This window comes from Stegostoma tigrinum, chromosome 17 (assembly GCF_030684315.1).
Source record: "Stegostoma tigrinum isolate sSteTig4 chromosome 17, sSteTig4.hap1, whole genome shotgun sequence".
NCBI classification, from domain to species: domain Eukaryota; kingdom Metazoa; phylum Chordata; class Chondrichthyes; order Orectolobiformes; family Stegostomatidae; genus Stegostoma; species Stegostoma tigrinum.
The window spans coordinates 18,288,610-18,300,963 of record NC_081370.1 but is presented as its reverse complement, the minus strand read 5'-3'; the positions used below and the strand labels follow the sequence as shown (position 1 = coordinate 18,300,963).

The 12,354-nt window shown below is 40.6% G+C and overlaps 1 protein-coding gene across 1 annotated transcript in view; it reads left to right on the top strand.

The window, feature by feature from the left end:
* The first annotated feature begins 845 nt into the window (after nt 1–845).
* The window catches only part of LOC125459112 (eosinophil peroxidase-like), a 100,660-nt gene continuing 89,151 nt past the window's right edge, over nt 846–12,354 (top strand). The window contains exons 1-2 of the mRNA XM_059652000.1: nt 846–1,123; nt 6,187–6,299. The gene's annotated coding sequence lies outside the window, so the exon portion shown is untranslated. The remainder of the gene's footprint in view (nt 1,124–6,186; nt 6,300–12,354) is intronic.

The following is a 12,354-nucleotide window of genomic DNA, read 5'->3' as shown; positions in this document are numbered from 1 at the left end:
TGCAGTCTACTCATTCACAATTGCCTGTTTTCTTCTACTGCCAAAATTAAATGTCACCCCCAATGCAAATAATATTCCAAATAAATACTAAGAAACAATGTCATAACCAGGTTTTTATATGCAATGCTGCCTGCCGGGTGCAAGTTTATTCAGGATAATAATTACACACATAATTAGAAACAAAAAGCACAGGAACCAGAAAGCTAATAGGGGCTAAAGATTAAACTCCTCAAATCTAGGATGTTTTTCCAACACTACTATGTGTTTCCAGCAAATTCTGTTTTTTATTCATTTTCTAGCTTTCCCAGTCTTCCTTTGATCTTTAATATTTGACTATACTTCATTGTGTGCAGTTCTGCCTGTTGTGGTGTCAGTGGGAAATGATTTATAACACAAGCACATTCTTTGCTTTTTTGTTTTTCTATCTGTCCTTCGATGGGGTGAAGAGAATCTATTGGCCAGCGAGCTTCCACTCAGATAATAACATATCTTTGAATTTCCAATTACTCCCAATTACTTCATAAGCCAAATGAAGCCTTTTTGACAACAGTGTGTTATTCCTTGTGCTGAAAGTATGAATCCCAGGGTTGTCTGTGTTTTCAATGATTGATCAGAGTTGGAGTGTGGTAGCCAACATGAATATATTACTGCCCATTTATACTCTGTCATACACACAAGACAGCTCAGATGACTTTCTGTTTGGTTTACAGCTGCCAAAAACAATGATTTATTGAGTAAGACTTGCGAATAAGCTCTCTTACAAGAGAGCAAACAAATGTAGGCCTTTCCCTTGAGTTCTGCATACATTCAATGCATGTTGTAGGGAGGAAGCTAGTTGAAGCATTGTGATCATCCCTTCTACCCAGAGAGCTAGCAAGTGACCTGAGCTAGGAGATAGGACCTGAGCTTCCAACTAGGTAAGGTCTGCTAAAACACTAATCAGGCACTGGCAAGGCCACTAGCAGGTCTTGAACTGAAAATAAGACCCCTGGGACAGAAGTCATACTCAGCAAGACACAGCCAACCAGAACCTGATAGTTCTTGAGCTCAATAACAGAAGGCTAAGGCTGGTGGCAGAAGAACATATCTGGATTCCCAAGGCTGCAGGAGACCTACAGCAAAGGTAAGTAAAGTGGGAGCCTTATAGATTCTGATTGGTCTCAGTAGGCAACTCCTGTCCGTTGATCAAGCCCTGGATTGCCTTTGATCCAGCAATTCCCACTGCCCCAAGCGGACAAGCAGCCCCACAGTTTGACCCATCATGCCCACTTGCAGCCAGGCTAATACCAGAGGCACTGGGGAGGATGTAATATGGTCCTCAGAACACATTAGTGGTCTGACCTGGCAGCAGGGTATGAAAGGCCACTGATTGGTCAGCTCACTGTTCTAATCAGTTCCCCAAGTGAAGCACCCCAATTTGTGACAGTTCCAGGTGAGCTATCTCAAACTGTTAAGTACTTGGGTGAGGGGCTCGTGGTGGGAGCTGTGTGAACGGCCTTCCACCTGGCAATTCACTCACTCCCCTCAGTTGGTTACAACAAGGTTAATTTTAAAAAGGAATTGATTTCCTTTTGAATATCTGCCTCCCACCCAAATACACTGATGATCTGAAAGGAACTAATTCAACCAGGCTTTCTCATGTTAGCAGAAAGATGGTTTTATTAATTAATCTGAAAAACCTGAAACGAGAAAACCATATACATACAGTTTAGAAATAAAAGGTAAGTCCGAAAAGATAAAACTCTTTAAGAAGTTACAGATCAGTCTCTGGAAGTTTCACAAAGAGCCAATAGATGAATGCTGTGGACATTGCAGTGGAAGTAGCATTGATGTGAATAACTGAACAGTCAATTTTGAAAATCTTCACTTTGTGGGTTAATTGAAACTGTATTTTCTTTACTAGCAGGGCCAGTGGTGTTTAGTTGGTATTTTCAAAGTTGTGATGCTCACAGTACCTAATTAACCTAAAGCCATATTAAGGATTGCTAAGAGCAGGCCACATCACATGGCGATGGATAGGATTTGAAAAGAATCTATGATTTCAATTTATGCGTGTGTTTCCTGGGAGATGTTGTTTGCTATTTGGAACAGAGGACTGCTAAAGTGGGAAAAATCACTATACACAGTGCATGTGCTGCTGTAAGCAATCTCTAGATAGCTATGGCTGAAGAGAAATCCCAGGGAGTAACAGCTCTGTGCTTTGGTAAAAGCTTAGTACTGAAAGGAAACTCTTGAACTACTGATAATACAGTGCAGCTGAGATTGGGTGAAGAATGTTTACAAGCACTTCATGCAGCTGAGAAAGATCGGAGCTTAGAGATATTCAGTAACAGCAAGTCAGTGAAGCTAGCAGTTTGATAAAAGCTGAAAATGTAGCGTCTTTAGGTACCTGGGAGTAACATTCCCTGTAATATTTTTTGCTACGACATAGACCGCTGATGTCCAGAAGCAGAAGCTAGTCATCGACTGGGAGCATTCTCAGGAGTCCTGAGGTCTCAGGAGAAGAGATTGAACTATCTAGGCTTAAGCAGTCATTGAGGTAATCTGAGTAAGAAAATCTTTAAAGGAATTCCAAATCGAGATATTCAAAGGTTAAAATCTCTTGAAAAGGAGGCAGAGTTTTAATGAAATTTGGTGACATACAGTGTCACTCGTATCTGAAACAGATTTGTATTGGCTGCATTGACTATTTATAGAACAGTCTATGGAATGGTCAGCCACAGCTTGTCTGTTAACTCATATTTACCTCCATTTAATTTTGAATGTTAGAATCTAAACTCTACATACTGTTTATATTTTTAGTAAACTTATTTATTCAGGATTGCTTATGTTTGCTTTGATCAAGTTTGTCTGATCAAGTTTTTCAGCATTTCAAATCAACCTGACATCCTGCCACTTATTTTCTTACATTTGATTCTTCCACACATTGTAATCCTGAAAAGATTATGGTCTGTTGAGTAAGATCATTACAAAGATCTGACTTGTCCAGTACTGTCATAACTGGGATCAGAGCAGAAGTATAAATTGCTAATCTCATACAATGTGTGTTTTTATCATTATCACCCTGTATGATGTGAGAACAATCATTGTCAGCAAACTGCATGTAAACAAATGACCTCGCTTCAGGTGATGCTTTCCTCTGTGTTGGCAGGAATACATGACTAAGGAGGGACAGTGGTTTGCATTAACAGATGTTCCCTGGTCACGGTCTTGCTCCCATATTATGTTGCGTCTGTAAAATTGACCCATGAAATTGTTCAGAGACATTTCAAAAGAGTGTTCAATAAAAATTCAGAATGTTTTGCAGATGATAAACAAACTAGAGATGTGAACTTGTTTTATGGATTATGTGAAATATTCTAATGATTCATAGCCCTGACAGAAATGAACAGTTCTACATAACTTGCATCCACACATCATGGAAACAGAGCTGACCTACCAAAAGTGCAGAAGAAATGAGAGGAAAGAAAATATGTTGCTTACAAAATGATCTACCACACACTGCATATCTATCATGACTGATGTATCAGCCAGGCCTTCATGAAGATGGTAAATACCAAACTGCAAGAATGCTGTGAGTCACATTCTGGTTCCCCAGTAAGTGAGGCCTCACAGCCTGAATAATTACAGTGAAAGCCATCCCTGTCCTTAACCTTACTGAACTGGATCCATCCAGACACTCAAATGAGAATATCCCAGGAACTAGTTGCTTGGACAACAATGCTACTTTAATATAACCAAAGTTTTGGTTTATTATTTGTGCAGCTACATGCACTTCAACAGCAGCCATGTTATAGACCATATTGTCAGCACCTTGCTCACAGTGCCAAGTGTCAGGGCAATATTTACCCTGAACATGTAGCCATTTCACCAATAATATGACATTCCTCCAAAAGAAAGGGGCATTATCCCATCAGCCTGTAGCCAGTAGGCAGGAGGATCCAGCCCCACTACAGTTGATGGCTGTGTCTGACCCATCTCCTGCACTTCTGCCCTCAGCACTTCCCCAAACTTTCCAAAACAATAGGGTTCCCCCCACTACTCTCTGTAATCAAAGGATCAAGCTCTGCCATTCCCATCATGTCCAGCAGGATGCCACCATCAAACGTATCCTACCCTTCCCTCCCACTGTGAGTATTCTACAGGATCACACCTGACACATTGTAGCATTTCCTGCGGTTGCAGGGGAAGGTCAGTGCGGAGCGAACCCGGAGAGAGTGGCCACCACACCTGGCACCTTCCCCTGCAACCGCAGGAAATGCTACACTTGTCCCCACACCTCCTCCCTCACCCCCATCCCAGGCCCCAAGATGACATTCCACATTAAGCAGAGGTTCACCTGCACATCTGCCAATGTGGTATACTGCATCCACTGTACCCGGTGCGGCTTCCTCTACATTGGGGAAACCAAGCGGAGGCTTGGGGACCGCTTTGCAGAACACCTCCGCTCAGTTCGCAACAAACAACTGCACCTCCCAGTCGCAAACCATTTCCACTCCCCCTCCCATTCTCTTGATGACATGTCCATCATGGGCCTCCTGCACTGCCACAATGATGCCACCCGAAGGTTGCAGGAACAGCAACTCATATTCCGCCTGGGAACCCTGCAGCCATATGGTATCAATGTGGACTTCACCAGTTTCAAAATCTCCCCTTCCCCTACTGCATCCCTAAACCAGCCCAGTTCATCCCCTCCCCCCACTGCACCACACAACCAGCCCAGCTCTTCCCCCCCACCCACTGCATCCCAAAACCAGTCCAACCTGTCTCTGCCTCCCTAACCGGTTCTTCCTCTCACCCATCCCTTCCTCCCACCCCAAGCCGCACCCCCAGCTACCTACTAACCTCATCCCACCTCCTTGACCTGTCCGTCTTCCCTGGACTGACCTATCCCCTCCCTACCTCCCCACCTACACTCTCTCCACCTATCTTCTTTACTCTCCATCTTCGGTCCGCCTCCCCCTCTCTCCTTATTTATTCCAGTTCCCTCCCCCCATCCCCCTCTCTGATGAAGGGTCTAGGCCCGAAACGTCAGCTTTTGTGCTCCTGAGATGCTGCTTGGCCTGCTGTGTTCATCCAGCCTCACATTTTATTATCTAACTAAGATGCATGTGGGATCTTTGGAGGACATAACTAGAATATTGATCAAGGGATACAGGAAACAGTTAATAGTTAAGGCTAATGTTTAGCATGGTGGAGGACACTACTATTTCTGATAAGCAAGGAAGTAATGGGTGGAATGTCTTGCAAAATTCTTCATCACAATGGATGTACTATTTGGTACACTAATGTGACTGAAAGCAGACAAGTCACCAGGACTTAATGACCTGTATCCAAGGTTTTTAAAGTGAATGCAGATATAGTAGAGGCATTTGTTGAAAGATTTCCAGAAGTCATTGGATTCTGGAAGGGTTCCAGTGGTTTGGAAGACTACTAAGGTGGCATCTTTATCCATCCATTGGAATGTGGACGCTAAATCACGAAAAGCATTTAAAGAGGTGGTAGATAGATTTTTGAAATATTGAGGAGTTGAGATCCATGAGGAAATAGCACAAAAGAAGAGTTGAGGCCTGGGGCAGATCTGCCTCAATTTTATAGAATAGTAGGGTGGGCTTGAGGGGCTGAATGGTCTCCCTTTGCTCCTATGTCTCATATTGTTATGTTCTTCTGAGTGGAGTTAGATAAAGCGTGTGAAATAATCACTGACTTTTAAATATAACTGAGTTATACTCAAAGTTTTCCTTGTAAATCTAAATTCTTGTTTACTGAAATCTTTGGTGCAAGTTTAAGGTTTATCTGGGCTATATTCTGCCTACAAAACTGGTCCCACCTCCTGATTCAAGTTACAAAATTACACTGATTCCACGATTTACATTCTACTGATTGTTTTAGGTTCTCGTATGCAATAGTTTCTTCACATCAAAAAACTAAATCATTGCTTAGTGTACACAAATTAAATAAATAATTAACTTGTTCTCAGTCATTTTTTGTTACTTTAAACCAGTTTACTCACGGGCACAAGTCAGAACAACCTTGTTAAAAATGCATATTTTTGGTGATAAACCCACTTTCACTTTATTAATAAAATTTCTCTCTCCAAAACTTCACTATATTAAGAAAAGTAAAGGAACTGTTTTGTTCTATTAAGGGTTCAATTGTGATTTTTATTTCTTTATTCATTCACAGGATGAAAGCGTTACTGACCAGGCAGCATTTATTGTCCATCCCTCACTGTCCAAAGGGTAGTTAAGAGTCAACTACATTGCTGTGGGTCTGGAGTCACATGTAGGCCAGAGCAGGTAAGGATGGTAGTTTCCTTCCCTAAAGGACAAAAAATGAGATGCTGCTTGGCCTGCTGTGTTCATCCAGCTTCGCACTTTATTATCTTGGGTTTTCCTGACAATCGATTCATGGTTATCATTAGAGTCTTAATTCCGGACATTTATTGAATTCAAATTCCACCATCTGCTGTGGCAGGATTCAAGCTCTGGTCCCCAGAACTTTATCTGGGTCTCTGGATTAACCATCCAGTGATAATACCACGAGGCCATTGCCTCCTCACTGGGGAAGTTCATTGAGGGTTTTATATTTGTAATTATTGCAAAAAATAGCAGAAGCTTGCACCATTCCTTATCCAATGCAACTTGAAGTGCATTTTGACAGCAATTTACCAATAGCATCCAAATCAGAAACTCAACCCATGAATAATTTATTCAGGGCACAGGTGGCTCTGTTTGATTAAGCATTTGTCAAAGTTCACTGTTACAGGTCACTTCAAAAGCAATGGGATAGCTCCCCCTATGGCTTAGTTGGTAAATACACCATAAATCATCCCAGATTTGAGCCCCAGACTGAGTTTGGTGATAAATCCATTCGCAACAGAGCAGGATGACTTCTCCACTTGTAACAGAGATGGTGAAGAGAAAATTTGCCAGACATCCCAATCTTGATCTCCATCTAAATTGCCCTGTGAGAAAATGCTACTTGTGTGATAAATTGGTGTCAACTGTCCATCGTGATGCTGATAGTTTGTTTGTACAACCTACGCAATTATCTACTATACCTTGTCCACTTGATTCCCTGCAGATGCATTTTCACGAATGCTCCCTCGTGTCCCTCCTGTTCCGCATGTCAGTCAGTCCCAGGTTGTGTTGCTACTCATTTTATTCAATGGTCAGACCCCCGGCAATGAAATGAGGGACATTATCAGTTTTTCCTGTCCTTATCAACCCTCCAGACACTGCTGCATACACAGCTTGGAGTGCTGTGGTTTTGCATATGGACCATTTCAAAATATGATAAGACAGTTATTGAGGGCTATTTTGGATCTCTTGAGATTTTTTAGGGGTTCTGACAGCAGTTCCAAAGCCATCAGTCAGCTTTTGTCAGTTTTGTAGGTTGGTTAGTCTGAGTCAGGTTGCCAATTGTTATCACTATCAATGTTATGTGGGAGGCTCAAATTCATTAGCAGCTGGATTAGACATTCACACAGGACTCTTCCAGTCAGAGAGTACTTTCATTCTAGCAAACTGAGCCATGTTTGAACCCAGGCCACAGAGCTGAAAGGCCCTTGTCTAACCAACCAGTTCACTATCCAAAGCATTTTATGAAATAGTGCAGTCAAAACAGGATACTGAAAAACATCACACTCCTCTGTTCCTCCTCCACTTCTCCAGTCCCATTTCAGTCCCCTTCCTCTGCACCACCTCCAACCCACTCGAGGTGGGGCCATTTTGACTAGCAGCCAAACACTCAGAAATTAAATTACAACATGTTAGAAATGTCACCAGCAACAGAGAGAGGACACAATATCATATCAGTTGTAGCCCATTTATCAAAATTTTACAGAACAACATTTATAAAGGAACAGAACAAAACATAAAGAAAAGTTTAGGGGAACAAAGCACACACACATATTAGAGGATAAATATGCACTTGTCAAATATGATCGAGGAAAACATGAAAAGGGATGAGTAGGTAAATTACCTCTCTGTAATTTTTCTGTATTACTGCATGTCATAGAAATTAAGGCCTGATCTTGAGTTGTTAGCTTTTTAAAAACTGGTTATTAGCTGTTGATAGTTCTCTAGATGTTGATCGATATGTTGATGCATTGCACCTGTTCTGAAGGTACAATATGAAGTCTTTTTTCTAGTATTGTGAAAGAAGCTCTGCATCACTTATGCATAACTAGAAATCACTGTGCATGACATGGTCTGAAAATGGAACAGTACTTCCCTTCTTGACACCTCCCTTCATGTATATATAGCATTCAAGCAAGACTCCAAAAGAGTGGGACCATTTGGTGACTCATTGTTAATAGATCTGCTCAAGCCAGAAGGATTGCTGAAGGTATGTGCATTCTGAGAAAAAGGAGAGAGAAGTCTGAGATCAAAGTTTGGACATCTTTGTTTAAGTGGGATATAACACATCATCCCACTGATTTAGCAAAAGAGATCTAGTTGGAAAAACAACAGCTGCAGGCAGCCATTCATATCGGCATACAAGACAAAAAGGATCCTGTACAGAGTCTCCTTGTGTCACAGCAGTGTTTGACTGATCAGTAATTGAAAACTCATTGCTTAACAGCAAAGCATTCACCTCCAACCCACTGTAAATATTTATTGCCAGCAACAGACAAATAATCTGCTGTTTAACTACATGATCTCCAGGGTCAATTGAATGAGGCTAAATTCTTCTCACAGTTTAATTTATCCCCCTTCAGTTCCTTCTATGAGGCAAGTGCTATAATGTGGTCATAAGTGCTACAATCTAGATGGCTGCTTCTGTTTGGAACAATAATTCCCGAGTTTTTGGGAACAGTGAAATTTTCCAATCACTTTTGGTGTTATTATGAAACATGAAATTTCCAGTTTAAGACGTTCCCATAATTGCCTTGCTCACACTTTTGCAGTTGGCCAATGAACCAAACGCTGCTTCTTCACTTTTCATCATTGTCAAATTCAGATAGTCCAGCCCTAACCAAAGCATTAAATCACTTAATGTATGATATGTGGAATGCCATGTATCTGACCAGCATGCGGAAGATTAAACCACTGCTAGGCCATTGTACAAAGATGAAAATGGTAGTCGACATATCATTATAGTCAAAGATGATATACCCACTGTAAAAAGATCAGCAATGCAGTATTATCCCTCTGGCAACCATCTATCCAGTAACACTAAGATTCTATGACAGTTTTTGAAAGGAAGAGTATGGAATTCACCTGATGTTAAGGTGAACATTCACGCAACCAAAAACACTGAAAAACATTAATGGGTCATTCACCTTATTGTTTTCTGAGATGAGTTGATACAGAATGACCAGCACATTTGCTCGTATGTGCACTCCAATAGTAACATTATGCGTAGGCACGGCAATTTGATGTGATAAGAGTAATGTGATACAGTCAACATCTGTATTCAGCAAGTAATTGAGAAAGCTACTTGAATATTGGCCCTTACTTTAAGAGGGATAGCGCATAAAAGTAAGCCTTGCCAGAAATTTGTGAGTCAGATCTGGGTACAATTTTGATATTCATTCTTAAGGCATATATTTGCATTGGAAGCAGTTCAGACAAAGTTCACTAGCTGATTCCTGGGATGAAAGAGTTGCCTTATGAGGAAAGATTAAGCAAGATGAATTTGAATTTAGGAGATTGAAAGGTAATCTTAAAATAAGATTATGATGGGGTGTGACAGGATGGATGCTGAGACAATGTTTCTCCTTCTAGGGGAATCTAGACTTGGGGGCTCAGTGACGAAATAAGGGGCTAATTATTTAAAATGGAGATGAGGAGGAATTATTTCTCTCAGAGAGTCATTAATCTTTAATTTTTTTTGCTTATTATTTGAGTAAAACCGATAGTTGCAGTAGAGACCAAGTTTTTTGCCGCCATCTTTCATTTTGGCAATGTAGTTTCAATAGCCATCTCAACAGTTTTAATAATAATCAGTTATCGTAATAGCTGTGCTCCTAATAGAATGGCAAGAGAATAGGTTATCCTGATTTACAAGCTAATACAGCTGCCTACATCATGACTGTGACTACTAGACAGAGGTAATTACTTGGTTGTATTTTGAGATAGTGTGTTAAGATCTATCAATTTTTTTTTTCTTACTTGAGATGCCAAAGTCAGGTCTAAAGGTCAGGGGCCTTACCCTCTGCTTCCTCAGTCAACACAGTATCTAACACATTATTCTGTGTTCCGTGCTATGTGAATACTCATGACATTGCCTTTAAGAATTTTCCATTCCTATTCATACAAACAAGGCATGTAAGTCCCATCAAAGGTCTTTGTTCTTTTATCTCTCTTTCCGAGGGAAGGGCTTAAGCAAATGTTTAGAAAGTTAGTCATTACCCAAAGTTCATTTTGTCTCGTTGTGTCATAAACCTATTAACTATCCCAGAATTCTGCACTTTGTATACACAGAGAAATGAAACACCTCATGATGCAACCAATGGGTTGTGGGATAAATGTCATTGAACTTCAGAACATCAGGCTTCTCACCCCACAGACTGCAACTTAGATTAATGGAGTGCTCACACGCAATCACATTGGAAACCGCATACTACAAGAACTTGGATTTAGATAGCAGCTTTAGCATAACAAAATATTCCAATAAACTTTACAAGCGCATGATAAAACAAGATTTAACAACAAGCCACTTTGGGTAATGTTAGGGCCAATGGTCAAAATCAAAAGGTTGGTTTTACAGAATGTCTTAAAGGAGCAAGACTGTAAAGAGAGATTTACAGAGGGATTTCAAAATTAAAGACTTTATTGGCAGTTGAATGCACAGCCACCAACAGTGGACCATTTTAAAATGATGATTTTGAGAGAATAGAATGGAATTAGAGGGGACCACAGAGACTGAGGGGGAGATTATGCCAGAAATGGTTAACAAACTCAGGATAGGTGGAGAAACTGGACTTGGTGCAAAGAAGGACAGGGGCAGCCAAGTTTCTGAAGACCTCAAATTTACTGAGGATGGATAGAATGCAAGAGCCTGGCCAGGCTATTAGAAGTTCAACCTAAAGGCAATCAAACCTCAGATCAGGGTTTCTAAAGCAGGTGAACTGAACTAAGTGCTGAATCAAGCGATGTTATAGAGCTGGAGGTAGGCAGTCTTAATAACGATGAAGATACGTGGTCAGGAATTCATCTTGTCGAGTTTGCTTATAGATTGGCTCAATTTCAGAAAGTTGCCAGGATGAAGGATGAAGTTGGTATCTTCCTAATGTTTAACTGGAAGAAATCTTCTAGTATTGTAAGTTGATAAGCTGTCTGATAATATAGTGAAAGGAGAGGAGGCATGAGATGCATTGATGGCCCAGGACTGGCAATAGTCAGTGCACTTATGAAACCTAATACTGTGCTTTTGGATGATATCACTGAAGTCAGTTTGTATCTGAAAAACAGCAGGGAGCCAAAGATAAGTTCTTGAGATAACAGGAAGATATGCCATTGCAAGTTATTCTCTGATTATGATTGGATAGATAAGAGGCAGGCACAATATCACTCAGCCGGGTGACTTTAGGGAGATGTTGGAGGTGGGTGATGCTATCAACCACGTCAAAAGTTGTAGCCACTTTAAGAATGATGAGGAATGGGCTGATGGTGGCAGAACTATTGGAGAGGAAAAAAGAAGCTGAACAGAGACAACTGTTCACAATATGCACTAATTTTGGAAGCAGGAAGTGATATTGAGTAATCAACAGTTTAGTGGTTCATGTGAAAGCTTTCCAACCATCCTGTCAGCACCAAATGCTATTCATTCTCTAGATTGGCTTTCTCAGAGATAATGGATTTTAATACAATATACTGCAGTAAAAGCAGCGATCTCTCATTCTCTGTTTTTGCGACATTCATTCATTCATTCATTAATATTTGCTAGACTGAACCATGTAATGCAAGTATATAAAGGACATACATACTGTAATTGCAGTTCGGCATCAAATGTAACCCATCTCCCCTTCGCCTGTGAGAATTGCCAAACTCATTGCTCCATATACTTCTGCCCATATCCCACCTGTCAGCGATTTCCTTACCTCTGTTCATAAGCTAAATGCAAAAGAAAAGAATTTTTATTACAAGGAATTATCGCATTCATACACGTTTAAAAGCTTCCAATATACTGTTGTGTAACTTCGAAGTGACAGATGATACAACGTGGAATAGGGATTACAGACATCAAACATAGTACCATACATCACAGAAGGAGGCCATTTTGCCCATATCTTTAAAGATCTATCTAATTTGTCCCTTGGACTACCCAATCTCCATCCGTTAAATGCTAAATAGGAAATATAATGTCTAAAAGCCTATCATACCTATATATGTATAATGAGAA